This window comes from Dermochelys coriacea, chromosome 1 (assembly GCF_009764565.3).
Source record: "Dermochelys coriacea isolate rDerCor1 chromosome 1, rDerCor1.pri.v4, whole genome shotgun sequence".
Lineage (NCBI taxonomy): Eukaryota > Metazoa > Chordata > Testudines > Dermochelyidae > Dermochelys > Dermochelys coriacea.
Genome location: NC_050068.2, coordinates 281320462 through 281338310, shown reverse-complemented (window position 1 = coordinate 281338310; position 17849 = coordinate 281320462). Strand labels below are relative to the sequence as shown.

Sequence of the window (17849 nt, the reverse complement as noted above, 5' to 3'; positions counted from 1 at the left end):
CAGATTTAGAATTATTTACATGCTGAGTCCTTTGCTAATTGTGTCATAAAACATAGTTGCAGGGCTAACTAATTTGGAATGGGATGGTGGAGAGAATCACAAATTATCTTTTTTTTAAAATATGATAAGGATTGATATGATATGGTTTAAAGGTTTTCGAAGAGCCCAGCCCTAGGTACTGCCAATGCCATTCTTCTGTAGAAAGGTTAAGGTAAAAGTACAACTGCATTTACTTCTCTTTGTAACCCTCCACTGGTTTTCTGGTCTCCACTGCATCAAACAAATTGCTTATCTTCACTTTTAAGTTCCTTCAAAGATTGACCCTGCCCTCCATTTCACCTCTTATATCCTAGCAACCATCGAGTTCTGCCAATGATGCCTGTCTTTGCCCAGCAGTCCAATTTTCCCTCAGACACCTTCCTGTTTTCACCATGCTGCCTTTATTCATGGGAATTGCTCCTTGTAACAAACTGTGAAGTCAGTATGTTACGCTCCTCCAAATCCAGCCCTAAAACTCATCTCTGCTGTGATGCCTATAAAACACTTGACTATGGTGAGGTAGCTGGTATGTTGTGATCACTGCTTATCATATAACTGACTGCATGACAATATGGATTGAAGCATGAGGCACCCCTGCAGCATTTTCCCCACTCTTTCTCTGGCAGGGGAGGGAAGGCTGTGGCAGTAACTGGGGACATACATTATTACTTCCCTGCCTCTTCACTTTCATGGGGACCCCGTGTAAGAGTTAATACAACCAGAATGTGAAATTTAAGTGGAGGATTCCAGGAGGCATTGCCCCTAGATGAAGGCCTGTCAGCATAAGAGTTGAGGAGAGCCTCAGGAGTGCCTCAGAGGCCAGGATTTCAGAAGGTATTGGACGATCCATGGGTTCCGGGGGGGAGGGAGAGAGAAAACTCTCTGCTTCTACTGCAGGATACATGAGTTGAAACCACTGGGTTCAAAGGAATCTTTGGAAAGGGAACCTTGAAGATTTTCCTCCCACTGTGCCCCCTCCCATGGTAAACCTGGGCTGTAAATCTTAAGATATGTCTACACTGTAAATGAAGCTGTGATTGTAGCATGGGTAGGAATACCCACAGTAGCTTTGATTGAGCTGGTCTGGGTAACAGGAATAGTAAAGACGTGGTGATGCAGGCTAGTCACCTCACTACAAGCCCACTCAGGATTCTGTGTATGTTCTTGGGGTGATGATCTACACCAGGATCTGTATTGCTTCGTCTTCACTGCTATTGTTAAAGCTAGCGAAATTAGTACCCACTCTAGCTAAATTTAAACTAGTATGGATATGCCTACCTGGGTTGCAATGACACCTGCATTTGTGAAGTAGACCTACCCTTAGAGTATACACAAGTTAACTTAAAAAAAGGCAAACCTGTGGCATGAAGTAAGTGACCTGATTTGTTTTATGCATATGAGAAATCAAATTAATGTTTTTCTTACAGAAACCTGGACTCCTGAACAAAGAAAAGAGTTGATCGCAGAATCTGTATTCTGAACAGTAAGTAGTTTGATTACACACTACAACAGATGAACATTGTTTTTTTTAACCCTACTGTAGGTAACTTTCCACATTTGTCTTTCTTCTACCTGTGTAAGAAATTTAGTGTAGTAAGCAGTTTCTGCCTTCTCTGAAAACTCAATTTCATTTCACTGGAGTGGATTTTTATTAATTTACCCTATAATCCTCTTAGATAAGATCATGATAATCCATGCAATGTATCTTTGGGTCAGTACAAAGTGAAAATATTGTTGCTTTTATTTTTTTTGTTTTGTTTTGTAACGAAAGTACATTGTTGTAATACTGGAAGTTAACAAAGTAATAAAGAATAAACTGAAAATTGGTCAAATCTGGGATTCTATGTAGTTTAGTGATAAAATAATAGCTGGCTCTTGGGTTTGAGATATACAATTCTTTCAATGTGGACAGGGTGAGGAGAGAATTCTGTGTGCTCATGTTATCTATTTAATCATTAGTTCAGAATCACAAAATGCTGACATAATCACCTACAAGCTTAAAACATACAGCTGTTCTGTAAAGATTAGTCTTTGATTTCTACTGCTTCATAATGCATCAGGAAATTAAAATTGTGTGCAGACAATGAACCATGATGTCTGTGTTGTGAATAATATTATTGGTATCTTCTTTTAAAAGATTTTTTCAGGTTGGTGATGAAGTTTAAATTGTGGCCTGAAAAAAATGCAGACAGTGTTTTTATTTTCCAATCATCAATAGTAGTCTTTGCAGAAAGTAGCAAAAGGTATAACAGTCCTGTATCTTTGGGTATCAGAAGCGACAACTCTGATAATCAGCATAAATAAATGTGTTTAAATCATTTCTATTTACAGTTCAATCCAAACAGCTGCTGTGCATTATGCACTAGTAGAGGTTGCCTCTTTGTGGCAGAATATTGTGGGCGATATTTATTGTACATAAGACATAAACTATTCTTTACTGTGCTTTGTATACTGTACAGAGGAAATGAGGGACTTTGCATGGCCATATTTGAAATCTCTATTCAAATAGCTAGTTTGTTGTATAATTGTATATAGACTAGACTAGAGTCACATATTGTGAAGACTCTTCAACCACACTGTGTGGCCAATATACTTTGGCTGCATAGAAGATCCATGGGAGGCTGTGGGAGAATTTATATATGTAATATTTAAAAGCCAGAATACAGCCCTTGATCTCTGTATGTACCCAGGTTCAGTGGATGGTTTTAAGATTAGGTTAATCACTGGCATCATGAAAGGAATTGTGTGACATTCTGTTAATGCTGAGTCAAGTGGTACACTTCTTTGAAAATCTTAAGCTCTATCTTTGCTGCTGTTCATACAGCACCCGAAAGTAAGCACTTTACCAGCATAGCGTGAATGCATGTCCTATGCCCTAGGGAGCTTATCTAAAAAGAATGCAACATTTTTTAACATTTTATCCATCAACCAGTATTGTGATTGCAACCAACCCTGAGCTCTTATTTTCCATTTTTAACTATACTAAATATGTTTAATTTTTTACGTTTGGTTCATTCCTTGCAACTTTTGTCTATTCACCCCAAACTTTAACCTTTCCTGCAATTGTTTTTCCCCATTTCCTACTGATCGTAACCCCATCCACTCCTCCTCCCCACCATATAGCCACACAACAACCCCTAACCTCACTTAGTTTCTCACCACACACTCCCACCCAAAAATCACCCTTTCCTCCTCTTCACAGAGTTGGCTTTTAGTATCTTTCAGGTTAAAATATTACAGTATACAGATCAGCTACTATGGATAAACTTGAAATTACAAGCTAAACTAGTGTCCTAAACTAGGTAAAATGTTTAATTTCCAAGTGTAGTATGGGATAGAGGTCATGTGTGTCAAGGCAACCTGATGACAATGCAGTGAATAGGTTCTCACACATATATCTAAGGAAGTTGAGGGGGATTGCAAAACATGAAATATGGATGAGTTGCTGCAATTTGTATTTGAAGTTAGACCTGCAAAAGGATAGCTTATTGACATTGGAAAAAGATGCAAATAAATCAATTATAATTTTGCCTCAAAGGTTTAGGTTCTAGCAGCAGATCATTGATGGAGATGTACATGTATTTTAGCAACTCCCCAGTATTTTGTATTGCATTAATGGTTTATGCATTACAAGAAATTTCATGAACCGCTGTCTATAGAAGGTGAATTTCTGTCTATAGAAGGTGAATTTCTCTATCCTCCCTACACATTCACATACTCTCACAAGTCGTCCTCACTTGTCTTCCTCTGCTAACTGGCCAGAACTTTTTAAATAAAACAGCTGTTTCAAAAGAGTTTGGATTTATTTGTGTACATGGAGAATAAATTAATCAACTTTCACTGGTGCTCCATCACATACAGATTCCTTCCCTCCCACTGGCAGAATAGGATGATGGAACCTTTTCAGAGTATCCATTACTTAATTTATCAGTCATGGTATTATGGTTATAGAATACAGATGCCCTATCCATGAATATATAATTACAGAAATGGAAAATACAGTGATCATTTAACATTTGAAATATGTAATTTATTTAATACCCTCTTTGGAGTATACACTAGAAATTAAAATAAACATAGAAATGTATTTTTATCTTACACCCATCATCTGCAATAAGTCACATTACTAACTTGATCCGGCTATACATCCAACCATATACAGTAAATTCAACTCACATTGGCTTTGTACCATTCAGCTTAATGTTTTTCACATGAATTGTACATTCCTTATACACTAGAATACTGTCATTCATTTGACCTGGGATGATAATTTATATATTACCATTTTAAAGTATTTTTATTTCTCAACTGATTCTCATAATGAAAATCTTGAAATGTATAGAGTTAGTGTAAAAATACAGACCTTATCTCAAAAATAGGAGGAATATAATGAATATTGCATTAAATGCTCAATTTGTTTCGCTATAAAATTTAACATTTTGAATTATGTTGATGTGTTGTTTTACAGTGCACTTACAGATGCCCAGAAAATGCCAAGACAGACTTCTTCAGATATACAACCTAAGGCCCCAGTTCAGGAAAACACTTAAGGATGTGCTTAATTTTAGGCACATAATTACATCCCAAAGTTCAGAGGGGTACCATGTTAGTTTGTATCCACAAAAACAAGGAGGAGTCTGGTGGCCGTTAGACTTTAAGGTGCCACTGGACTCCTCGTTTTTATCCCAAAGTTAAGGACTTGCTGAAGTACTGTCCTGAATAGGGATACTTTCCTAACTCCCATTGTCTTCAGTGGGCTTGGATCAGGCTCAAAACGTACAAATAGATCTGCATAAGTATATCCCTGTGTTTGCATGGAGCTCTGTTGACTCCAATGCAGCTGCACACCAGTGCCCGTTCTATTTGTGTACGTACGATTGCAATATTAGGGACCTGATGACAAACCATTGAAGATATAATACATACCATCAAGGTGGATGAGCAAGGAAAATCACAGGTTATGCATATATAGTTACTCTGTTTAGGCAGGCATATGTCTAGTCTACATGTCTCTGATGGGTTTCTTTTGTTGTTGTTAAAAATACACTGCTGCTTACACTCTAGGAGTGACTCAAGCGAGGTTACAATGTAGGTTTGTTGAGTAAATTTGCAATAACGTCAACAGTGTCTTCCAAAGCTATAAAGCTCTGATTAATAAAAACATTCCTATTCAAGACAGCACTTAAGCAAGTACTTAAATTAAGCATGTGCTTAAGTCGCATTTAAGTTAATTGTCCCATTATGTTTAAAAAATAGCCATCCTATATCATTATTACATCTTTGTCTGCTTGCTATAGAACGAGTGATAATGAAGGGGCTGGCTTACCTCCCATCTTCCCATTGACTTTTAATGGGAGCTGACTCAGGCTCTAATGCTCTTCTTAGATCTCTGCTCATTTCTGTTTATTTTAATGAGATTTCATGCAAAGACAGAAAAAGATCACGGAAGGGGCAGCCATCTTAGCTTTTGTTAAAAACCTTAGACACCAAAGTAAGTGGGGGAAGGGGGAATGCAAACTATTCTGTGATTTTTTTTATTTATTTATTTTAACTTTTACCATCTTCATTTAAAATGCAGCAGCTCTTGTCAATTGGCTTTGATATTTTAAAAGTTCAGAATCGTGCGGCTGTGGAGGAAGAAAAGAATCTTGCAATATGTGTACCACAAGCAGTGTTCATCACCCTTCCGCATTTAACTGCAATCAAATTTCATCTGTCACTACACACATTTTGATTTTTCATGTAATTGACAGCTTTGATGGTTTTTAATGGCTGTCTGGTTAATGACAAGTTTTTTCCATTATTTATGCATAGTAAAGACAAATTCATGTAATGTAATATAAATTAGGAGACTGCTCAAATCAACCATCAGTGCATGAGGAGCCTGGTAGAACTATAGTCTACTACAATGAGATCAGAGTGGATTTATTCTATAGAAAATAATTGCATGGGCAGTTTCACTCCATTACTTCTAGAGGAATTGAATTCATGTTTTACTTATTAGCTCACGAATACCCAAAATTATAGTGTGCTGTTTACTCTAACTTCTGTTCTGAAGCTACCATAGTATAGAACATTCATGTATTGTAATATCGAAATGAACAGATCCTGTGAGAAGCAGGTATTTTGATTTTGGAACCGTCAATTTTGTATAAGATGAATTTAGAAAGATTTGAAAAGAAATAAGTCAGTGCTTTTTGAATCTTTCAGGGCAATCAGGATAATGTTATGTTTCATTAAAATAATATACATGCTTTAAAATCTAGAAGCAGCATGCAGTCATACTCATTCCCCATGCTCCTAGTTTTCTGATGCCTATCAAGACTTGTGTGCATACACCACAGCTATGGATAAAATAATTCATTCTAATGCTCACACTACCTGACTTACTCCATAGTATTCTCACATAAATTGATTTTACATAATTACATAATTTCAGATTTTTTGTTACTGCAGGATATAGCATTTGCACAGAATAGTATGATTTATTTGCTTTTGCCTCTCTCTTTGTTGTCATCTAAGAACTGGTGTAAGCAGTACATTCTTTGTGACTGGCCCGCTCATGAATTCTTATGCACAAAAACTATTTTCCTTTCCCCATCACTTGTCTGTATCTGATATTAGGGCTACAACATTATATTTTCAGCTGAGAAGCTTCAGACATAGATTTAGATTCTGTAGTGCTTTGAGATATACTAGTTATGCAACCTAATTTTGCAAAATGGCTGTCTACATACTTCCCTGGGGCTTCAGTTTAGTTGTCGTCTATCATTTTAGCACCTTGATTGATTATTCTCTGCTATTTAATTTATCTTCTGTTTCTCAGCTTTTTCCTCAGTTGGCAAACACATACTTTTCTAGACACATTTTTAAATGCAGTGCTTGCCAAGTGCACTAGAAGTCACTTTTTTTTTCCTAAGAATTTACCCATTAAAACAAATGATGGGCTGATGATATTTTGTCTATTGTCCCTGGTCTGTAAATCTTAAATTATTGGTTGTCAAATTTTCTATTATAAATCCAATTTTCCCGGGGTTTTCAATTCCATTGTGCAAATTAATTCTGACATATAAGGATGCAGCCCTGAAACTATGTGTGTATTGCCCTCTGCCCTGCAAATAAAAAAAAAGGAGCAGCTTCTTAAAAGTTATGGGCCAAATTCAGCATTGATGTGGATCTGTCAACTTCAGTTGAATTACCCGAGGTACACCAGTAGAATTTCACCTTCTTTAGACTCATATAGTCATAGACTTTAAGGTCAGAAGTAACAATCATGCTTATCTGGTCTGACCCCCTGCACATTATAATAGACCCCTAACCTCTGGCTGAATTACTGAAGTCTTCAAATAGTAATTTAAAGACTTTATACCCTATAACTGTAAATTTACTGGCTTAATATGCTTCTTTGTAATTCACAGAATTTTTTCACTTTAAAATGGGAAAGTAAGCACGTGTTAAGTATGTTGGTTTGACTAATTTTTGACATTTTGAAATAACAAACACACTATTGTAACTTTAAATTAGGTTACTACACACACTCCTGGAACATTTTTCCATTTAAAAAATCAGGATTTTTTTGCATGAAGCTTTAGTGTATATGTACATTTGGCAGCAGGAGTGACATGACTGACCATAACATTTCCAAGGAAGCCACTGCAGGTGATTGGGTCTGTGATCCATGAATCAAGAAGCTTGCACTTTGAATTTCTTTGCTTTCCTTGTTTTGTGTAGACTTTAAGGCCGGAAAGGACAATCGTGATCACCTGGTCTGAACTTTGGCACGTTGCAGGCTCCAGAACCTCACCTACCCACTCCTGCAACAGAGCCATAACCTCTGGTTGACAGATTTCAGAGTGGTAGCCATGTTTGTCTGTATCAGCAAAAACAATGAGGAGTCCTTGTGGCACCTTAGAGGCTAACAAATTTATTTGGGCATAAGATTTCATGGGCTAAAACCCACTTCAGCAGATGAAGTGAGTTTTAACCCACGAAATCTTGTGTCCAAATAAATTTAACCTCTGGTTGAATTACTGCAGCCCTCAAATCATGATTTAAAGACATCAAGTTACAAAGAATCCACCATGTACTCTAGTTTAAACCAGCAAATGAGCTGTGCCCCACACTACAAAGGAAGCCCCCCCCCACCTCCCAAAAAACAAAACAGAAAAAAACCCAGGTTCTTTGCCAATCTGACATGGGGAAGAGTTCTTCCTGACCCCAAATATGGCAATCAGTTAGATCCACCAGCCAGACACCTGGAAAAGAATTCTCTGTAGTAACTCAGAGCCCTCCCCATCTCTGGCCCTTAGAATTCCCCCAGGAGTAAAATATTTTCATGCCACTGCACATGTCCAGAAAACAGAGGTGAGGCATTGGGGGTGAGGGGGGCACATGGGGTCATGTGTCACTGCCCCCACCCCCCTGCCTTTTCTGTTAGTGCAGAGCTACCCGGCTGAAGGAGGTTGCCGCTTGCTGACTCTGCAGCTGGATACTGCCTCCTGGGTTCTTGTGCTCCCCTTCTGTGTGCTGGGAGCCATCCTGTTTTCTGTCCAACAGTGAGTGCCCACACCCAGACCCCCCTGCTGAGCCCCAACCGCCCTCACCTTGTCACCCTCCCTCCCCCACAGTCAGAACCACCCAATGAGCCCCTGTGCATCCAAATTCCTCACTGAGCTGCCCACACCCAGATTGCCCCCACACAGAACCCTCTTACCCCACATCTCAATCCCCCTACTCTAAGCCTCTGTTCGCTTGGATCCTGCTGAGCTCAGCCTGCCTGCCCACACCTGGTGTGTCTGTTGCAGAGGAGCAGGTGCCAAAGTGTTTCTAGGGCAGGCCCGGCCCTTGCACTGTATCAGGGCCGGCTGAAGCCTCACTGCTGAGTCTGTGGCCCAGGGAAATGGGGGAGGGACAAATATTACTTCCCTCAGGAGTAATATTTGCTGCTAGCAGTTGCATATGAGCCACAGGACATTGTAGATAATCTCATCATACCATCCCCTCCAAATTAATCAAGCTCAGTCTTGAAACCAATTAGATTTTTTTGCCTCCACTAATCCCCTTGGGAGGCTATCCCAGAACTTCACACTCCTCTGATGGTTAGAAATCTTCTAATTTCAAACCTAAACTTGTTGATGGCCAGTTTATATCCATTTGTTCTTAGGCCAACATTGGTACTTAACTAAATAATTCCTCTCTCTTCCTGGTGTTTAACCCTCCTGGTGAATATACAGAGAGCAAACATATCTCCTCTCAGCTTGTCTTTGATTAGGCTAAACAAGCCAAGACTCCTCTTGCGAGATAGGTTCTCCATTTCTCTGATCATTCTAGTAACCCTTTTCTGCACCAGTTCTGATTTGAATTCATCTTTCTTAAACATGGGAGACTGAATTGTACACAGTATTCCAAATGAAGTCTCACCAGTGCTTTGTATAATGGTATTAACACTTCCCTGTCTCCGCTGGAAATACCTGATGCATCCTAAGATTGCATTAGCCTTTTTCATGGCCACATCACACTGGCAGCTCATAGTCATCCTGTGTTCAACCAAAACACCCAGATCTTCCTCCTCCTCTGTTGCTTGCAACTGATGAATCCCCATCTTATAGCAAATATTTTTGTGCATGATCCTGCACTTTACACTATTAAATTTCATCCCATTTTTTACTCCCGTTTTCATGATCATCCTGATATTCTGATCCTCCTCCTTATTGGTGATACCTCCCAACTTTGTGTCATCTGCAAATTTTATTAATATGCGCTCACTTTTTGTGCCAAGGTCATTAATGAAAATGTTAAATAAGATTGGACCCAAGACCGATCCCTGAAGAACTCCACTAGTAACCTCCCACTAGCCTGACAGTTCACCTTTCACTATGGCCTGTTGTGTAGACTCCCCTTTCAATTCTTGTATTGATCCCCATCTTCTCCAATTCCCTAATAATTTCCCACATAGAAATGTATCAAATGCCTTACTGAAATCCAGGTAGGTTAGATCTACTACATTTCCTTTGTATAAAAATTCAATCATCTTCTCAAAGAAAGAGATCAGATTGGTCTGGCACAATCTACCTTTTGTAAAATCATGTTGTATTTGATCCCATTTACCTATGTCCTTAACTACTTTCTCTTTTAAAATGTGTTCCAAGACCTTGAGGTCAAACGAACAAGCAGGGCTTTCGAGCTGTGCTCCAGCTCTGCTCCAGCTCTAGGCAAAAACCTGCAGCTCCACTGCTCGGGAGCTGCTCAGCGCTCCAGCTCCAGGCTCCACTCCAAAGCCCTGCTAACAAGGCTGTAGTGTCCTGGATCACTTTTTTCCCCCTTTCTTAAAAATAGGCAATTTTCCAGTCATAGGGTAGAACTCCCGAGTTTACAAATTCATTATAAGTCCTTGCTCTTGGACTTGCAATTTCATGTGCCAGTTCCTGTAATATTCTTGGATAGAGATTATCTGGGCCCCAATTTGGTCCCATTAAGCTGTTTGAGTTTGACTTCTACCTCCGATGTGGTAATTTCTATTCCCATGTCCTCATTTCCATTAGCCCCTCTGCCACTATCGCTAAGGTCCTTGTTACCTTGATTAAAAACTGAGGAAAAGTATTTGTTTAGATGAACCAGACCTAGATTATATTTAATCTCCACCCCATCCTCAGTGTTTAGCAGTTCCACTTCTTCTGTAAGGTGGAAACTCTAGTATACCTGAAGGATTTTCTTTGGTTGTGGATTGTACTTAACATTTTGTGGAAAAAAATCTCTGTTCAGAAAAGCTGTTCAAGTCGCAGATTATTAGTTTTTTTTAATATCTCAGCATAGTTCCAACTGTGCCATATTCCTGCCTTTAAAACAACAAGTAAATAAGACATGCACTTCTCCAAGATGCAATCAACAACCTGGTGTACACATGTCAAAGACAGTGTGATCAGCAGTTGTTTTTCTTTCTTTGGATCAAGGACTGTCCCTTCACATCCTCCCTCATTCAGGGAAAAATCACTTTGGTTTCAGATATATATTTATTTAATTACCAGTCAGTAATCTCCAGCCCATATTTCATTAAAATGCTAGAGATAGCAAATGTCACAATCCTGTCATACCTCTTGACATACCTTCCTGACTTTGTCTTATGAGACTATCAGAATTCTCTTTTCTATCGATCCAGATGTTTGATAGTTATGGCACACGAGGTTTGATTTCTCAATGGTACGTTACAAATAACTGCATGTGTAATTTAATCTTGCCTGGCTGAGATGGTTTCTCCAGTGTACAGATAATGCTAGCTCATGATATTGAGTCTTCATTATCGTCTAAAAATAATTTGGTAGTTTTGGGTAAGCTCTGTGTAAAGACTTATTCTTCAATGCTACTTTTTCTTGTCTTCCTGCTTTTTCTTTCAAAGATTTCCAATGTAGACTTTCATTTTAGGGATTTGTAACCACCGTAAATATCACACTGAGAGAGATTTTGAATCCAGTTCTCAGCCTGTACACATTTTTTTGTGCCTAAGGTTAGAGACATTTTGTTCAATTGGCTGAAGATCAAACTGTTTAAATGGGTTCATCCAGAGTGGAAAAAGGTATGTCTGGAACATATTAACATCAAAATTGACCTTCATCTGTTTTGAGTCAGTGATATGCTGCCAATATTTTAACCTTGAGCTTCCTATAGAGAGGCGGGAGAGAGGGTTGGGAAATCTAGTCATTCATTTTCTTAGTATACAAATACTTTTTCAGAACCATAACCAATGAAGGATACAACTGCTTGGCGAAATATATTAAATGCACATTCCTAGAGAAATTTATACTCGATTTCTTAAAAATATTTTGCACTTCTGGTGATATAGCATTGTGTTCATTTTGATATCTGAACTGGGGTGAGGGGATCAAGACCTTGTAAGGGTCTTAGAATTTCTTCCCCTAGGAATTATTTTAAAAATATCTATTAGTTGGTGCTGCTGGGGGCATTTTGAATAAAAATAATTTTGCATTGGAGACATATTTTTCTGTTTCTTCTGAATAAGGGGACAGATGAGTTAGTAGCATCCAGAATGAGAGTAAACTCTTTCACAGGCAAGAAAATCACCTCTCACTTCAATTTTGTTGGAGTGTTAACAAGCGGCTCCCACAACTCCAAGTGCAATACAGCACTGATTTGAGCTGAAGGTAGAAGTATTCTTAATTATAGGTACATAACATGGTCTTTATATATTTAAAGGCAAGACACCAGGTAGCTGTAAGCCAAGTCTAAAGCTACATCTTCAATACCATTGTTTATGCCTAGGCATTGCTATACAAATGACGTATAAGCAGTACTGCCAACCCCAAGGACCCAAACATCATAAGTCAGGCTGTTGAAAATCATGAGATTGGCTTTAAAATCATGAAAGTTTTTCAAACTACAGTAGATGTGGGGTTGTTTTTTTACTTGCCTTTTGGTTTCTGAGTCCTGACACGGCACTTTGGTCACATTTTCAAACTTCCTTCACAACCAGGAAGGCTAGAAACTTATTACTTTTTTTGTCTGAATTGCATGAATCCAGAACCTGGGGCTTTAGGAGTTAAAAACAAATATTATGAGACCTGTGTTACCATTCACAGTGAGATTTGACAACACTAGGTAAGATCCCTCAGTGTCACAGGTCTCTGTTAATACTATTAATCTTTTCCATACCATGACCTGCCCACAATCCTTCTCCCATGTAGCGGAGACCATCCCCTGCCATTTAGCAATCTAGGAGCGGTCAGGTGGTCTTGACCCCTGGGCACTTATTCACGTGCCTGCACGTTCATGATGGACTCCTGCTGAGAACATATACTTTTAAATCAAGATGGTAAGAAAAAGGATAACGTCACTTGGGATGTAGAGCCTTAACTATTAATTTTTTTTTAATGGAATTGTGCTCTCGGTAGCACATGACACTGAATGTGACTCTTCAATTTGAATCAGACCCATAACACAAATAGGGTGTTTACAGGTTTTTAGCAGTAATTTAGGAACCCCAAAAGGTATATTAAAGTACAGTTTAAAACTAAAAGAAAAGGAGTACTTGTGGCACCTTAGAGACTAACAAAAACTATTAGCTATGCAATTATGAATTTATCCCATAGACCACAAAGATTCCTTCTGAGGAGTTATGGTCTGTTGGGCAAATATGTATTTAGGGAGCTTTTAACATGTGAATTGCTTCCTATACTATATAATTATGTATTTAGACCTTTCAAAAAGTGTATTAATGCCCTTATATTTATACAAGGAGTATCTGTTTTGTTCTAAACTGTAAGCACAGCGTAAATCTGCAGTAGTTACATTTCAGTTGCAGTATCTTTGTCACTTTAATATTTTAAGGGAAATTTCTTCCAAGTCAGTGATTTAAAAAGTTGAAAAATGTAAGGCTAAGAACAGATCCGTGTGGAACCCCCACTAGAAACAGACCCGTTCAATGATGATTTCCTGTTTACAATAATATTTTGAGACCCATTCGGTAGCCAGCTTTTAATAATATGATGTGTGCCATGTTTATTTTATATCATTGTAGTTTTTTAATCAAGACATTGTGCAGTACCAAGTCAGGGTCTGACAGCACTCTAAGTACATTGCATCAACACGACAAATTTGGCTGATAAAGGTAATAATCTCATCAAAAAAAAAATAACATTAATTTGATAGGATCTATTTTCCATAAACCCATGTTGATTGGCATTAACTATTTTATCCTCCTTTAATTCTTTATTAATCAAGTCCCTTATCAGCAACTCCATTATTATGCCTGCCATATGTGTCAGACTGACAGGCCTACAATTAACCATCATTCTTTTTACCTTACATTTTTCTTGCACTCAACTCTTTTTGTGGGGTTACAAAGTGAGAATTTCCCTATACTTCACCCCACTGTGCCAAGTGACAGAGTTGCAGTAAGTTGGCACTTTCCTTGTTTTTATAGCCCATAATTACCATTTGAGACCTGCCATATGAGTGGTGCACTCATATACTACCTGCTTCCCATGGATCTTACCATGACTTTTTTACTTATTCATTTTCAGTTGAGTAAAGGGAATCAAACTTTGGGATGTTCCTTTCTCCACTTGTTTGTCTCCAGCTCTTTCCTCTTTGAAAATCACAGAAAGACATTTTTTTCTTAAGAATGATTTTTAATATGATCTCTATTGTTCCCATGTTCTCTTCCTCCGCACCGCGTATTTTGGACCCTATGGATTTCTTTTATATAAATTTTAAGGGGTAGCAGAGGTGTGCACACGAGACTTTTTTCGTGCTATCAGTAATATTGTGGAGTGGTTTAGAGGAACAAACGTAGGATGCAGAGTCAGGAGATCCTGACTGTTAATGCCAGATCTTCCAATAACTTTCTATGTGCCAATGGGCAACCCACTTAAACAGTCTCTGAGCCACTGTCCTGACCTTTGAAATAGGGATGATTGTAATTGCATGCTTCTCAGGGGTTTTGTGAGGATAATCCTGCCCTGAAGTCAATAGGACTTTTGTCATTGACTTAAATGGAAATGGGCCTGAGCCTTTAATTAGTTCATGTTTACAAAGCACTTTGCATATATAAAAGCTACATAAATGCTATATGTTGTTTATTTTTATTAATTCAGACTTTGAAAGCTCCATAAAGATCTATTTGCTTGAAAGACCATAACTACATAGAAGAAGCTGTTATGATGGAATATTATGTTAATGAATTTTCTGTGCATATAATTATGTTGATACCATTTTTATTTAAGCTGTTGTTAACCAGAGAAACCTTTAAATTCCTGTTAGTTTTCCTTGACTTCTTGTGGTTTGAAAATAGTTGGTGTAAGAACAATGAATGCTCAGAATTCAGTTCCATAGTGGGCTTTTAGTCATCAGTATCCTTGTTTTTGTGGTAATGTCAACATTTGAGTTGGGGGGGTTGGGAAAAGGGAAGAGAAGGGGAATATTCTGATATATTACCATCTCGATCTGCTGCCCTCTGTTTTTTTTTTCTGCCTACCAGTTAGTCCTTCCCCTCACCCATTTTTTCTTGCCCTCATCTCTCCTTTGAGTTTTACTCATCTTCCCCCACGCCAGGGAGAAAAGGGGAGAAGGAGATTCCCCCCTGCTGAACGAATAAGGTGTGAGTACGAACAATGGGGTGAGTGAGTTTGTTTGGCTGTTTGTGTTTTTCTTTCTCTTTCAGGTTATTTCAGTTATTTTCAGTTATTTCAGTTACTGTGTCAGTTGGGATTGTGTGTCTGGGGACTGTTTGAGCCTTTGTTCCCTGGCTCCTCCTTGATCATCTTTGATCAGCCTCAGTCAGCCGTGTGATCATCCTCCCCCTGTGTGATTAACAAGGGGGTAGGGCTGACCTAGGAGAGAAGGCCTTAAAAGCCAGAGGCTAAGCGACCACGGGGAGCTAGTGAACAGGGGAGTTTGAGAGGGAGTTGAGTTCTAATATAGTCGCTATGGTTAGGAAGGCACGAATGCCAACACTGCTCCTATCTCCTGCACCTGAATCCAGACAGACAGCCTAATCAGGGATGCCTCTCCTGGTGTGGATTTGCAGCGATTGTGGCCTGCAATTCCCACTCTCAGAAAGCCAGGCTGGGGGCACCATCCAGTGTGAAGGATGCCTGCTGGTGGAATCTCTCAGGGAGCAAGTGGGAGAGCTACAGGAGGAGGTTGGTAGGGAGGAACTGGTTGAGAATTTGAATGTTTAAGGCAGCTTGGGTGAAAGTGATCATGAAATGGTAGAGTTCATTATTCTAAGGAATAGTAGGAGGGAAAACAGCAAAATAAAGACAGCGGATTTTCACAAAGTAGACTGTAGCAAATTCAGTGAGTTGTTAGGTAAGATCCCATGGGAAGTAAGTCTAAAGGGAAAAACAATAGAAGTCAGTTGGCAGTTTTTCAAAGAGACATTATTAAGGGCATGTAGTGGGGTGATCACCCCGCTCCAAACCTGAAGGGGTTAAAAGCAGCCATGGAGAGGGCTGTGTCTGGGAAAGGCTGATTGGGGAAGCAGCCACAGCTGTGGCCAGCTCAATCGGGGCCCAGCTGGCCCTTACAAGAGAGCTGTGGGCCAGAAGCTGGGACGAGTCTCTCTCCAGCTCTGGAGGGAGAAGGGCTAGCTGTCTGTGAACAGGGTACCTGAGACAGAGCGGTGCTGGGGAGCTCCAGCCTGGCAACTCCCCAGGCTGCAGGCCTTGAGCAAGGCCTATGGAGGTACAGGGGCTTCAGAGGGGCAGCCCAGGAATAGGCAGAGGCATCTGGTCCTAACCCCTTGCCAATGATGAGTGGCCATTACAGCCTGCAGTCTGCCCCAGTGAGCAGGGGCAAGATGATGACTGGTAGTAGCCATTGTGGCAAGGTGGGGATAGAGGGTTGAGGGTTCCCCTGGGAGGAGAGACCCAGAGTGTCAGGGCACTGCCAGGGGGCAGCACCCCAAGGTAAAAGGGCATTGGGGTCCAGGAGGGACACGGGGACCAGAGGCAGGTGAGACACTGGCCTGCAGAGGGCACTCTAGGCTGGAAAGAGCTAATTCCTGAGATGACCAGCAGGAGGCGCCGTGGTGGTGAGCATCGCTTCGCTACAAGGCACAAGAAGAAACTATCCCACTGTGTAGGAAAGATAGGAAGTATGGCAAGAGACCACCCTGGCTTAACCAGGAGCTCTTCAATGATCTAAAAACCAAAAAAAGAGTCCTACAAAAAGTGGGTCAAATTACAAAGGATGAATATAAACAAATAACACAAGAATGTAGGGACAAAATTAGAAAGGCCAACACACAAAACAAGATCAAACTAGCCAGAGACATAAAGGGTAACAATAAAACATTTTACAAATACATTAGAAGCAAGAGGAAGACCAAGGACAGGATAGGCCCGTTACTCAATGAGGGGACAAAAATAATAACAGAAAATGTGGAAATGGCAGAGATGCTTAATAACTTTTGTTTCAGTTTTCACCAAGAAGGTTGGTGGTGATGGGACGTCTGACATAGTGAATGCCAGTGAACATGGGGAAGGAATACAAGAGGCTAAAATAGGGAAAGAACAAGTAAAAAGTACTTGGACAAATTAGATGTCTTCAAGTTACCAGGGCCTGATGAAATGCATCCTAGAAGGATGCTGAAGGAGCTGACTGAGGAGGTATCTCAGCCATTAACAATTTATCTTTGAGAAGTCATGGCAGATGGGAGAGATTCCAGAAGACTGGAAAAGGACAAATATAGTGCCCATCTATAAAAAGGGAAATAAGGACAACCAAGGAAATTACAGCTCAGTCAGCTTAACTTCTGTACAAGGAAAGATAATGGAGCAGTAATTAAGCGATCAATTTGCGAACATCTAGAAGATAATAAGGTGATAAATAACCATCATCACGGATTTGTCAAAAACAAATCATGTCAAACCAACCTAATAGCTTTCTTTGACAGGGTAACAAGGTGGATAGTGGGGAAGCGGTAACCATGGTATATCTTGACTTTAGTAAAGCTTTTGATACTGTCTCGCATGACTTTCTCATAAACAAACTAGGGAAATGCTACCTAGATGGAGCTACTATAAGGTGGGTGCAAAAGTTGTTGGAAAACCGTTCCCAGAGAGTAGTTATCAGTGGTTCACCATCATGCTGGAAGGGCATAACGAATGGGGTTCCGCAGGGATCAGTTCTGGGTCCAGTTCTGTTCAATATCTTCATCGATGATTTCGATAATGGCATAGAGTACACTTATAAAGTTTGCAGATGATACCAAGCTGGGAGGTGTTGCAAATGCTTTGGAGGATAGGATTAAAATTCAAAATGATCTGGACAAACCGGAGAAATGTTCTGAAGTA

At 39.6% G+C, this 17849-nt stretch overlaps 1 protein-coding gene across 7 annotated transcripts in view; it reads left to right on the top strand.

The window, feature by feature from the left end:
• Positions 1-17849, top strand: part of SYT1 (synaptotagmin 1) — a 531232-nt gene that overhangs the window by 182758 nt on the left and 330625 nt on the right. For all 7 annotated transcript variants that reach the window (XM_038386677.1, XM_038386681.2, XM_038386675.1 and 4 more), the window contains one exon: positions 1467-1522. The gene's annotated coding sequence lies outside the window, so the exon portion shown is untranslated. The remainder of the gene's footprint in view (positions 1-1466; positions 1523-17849) is intronic.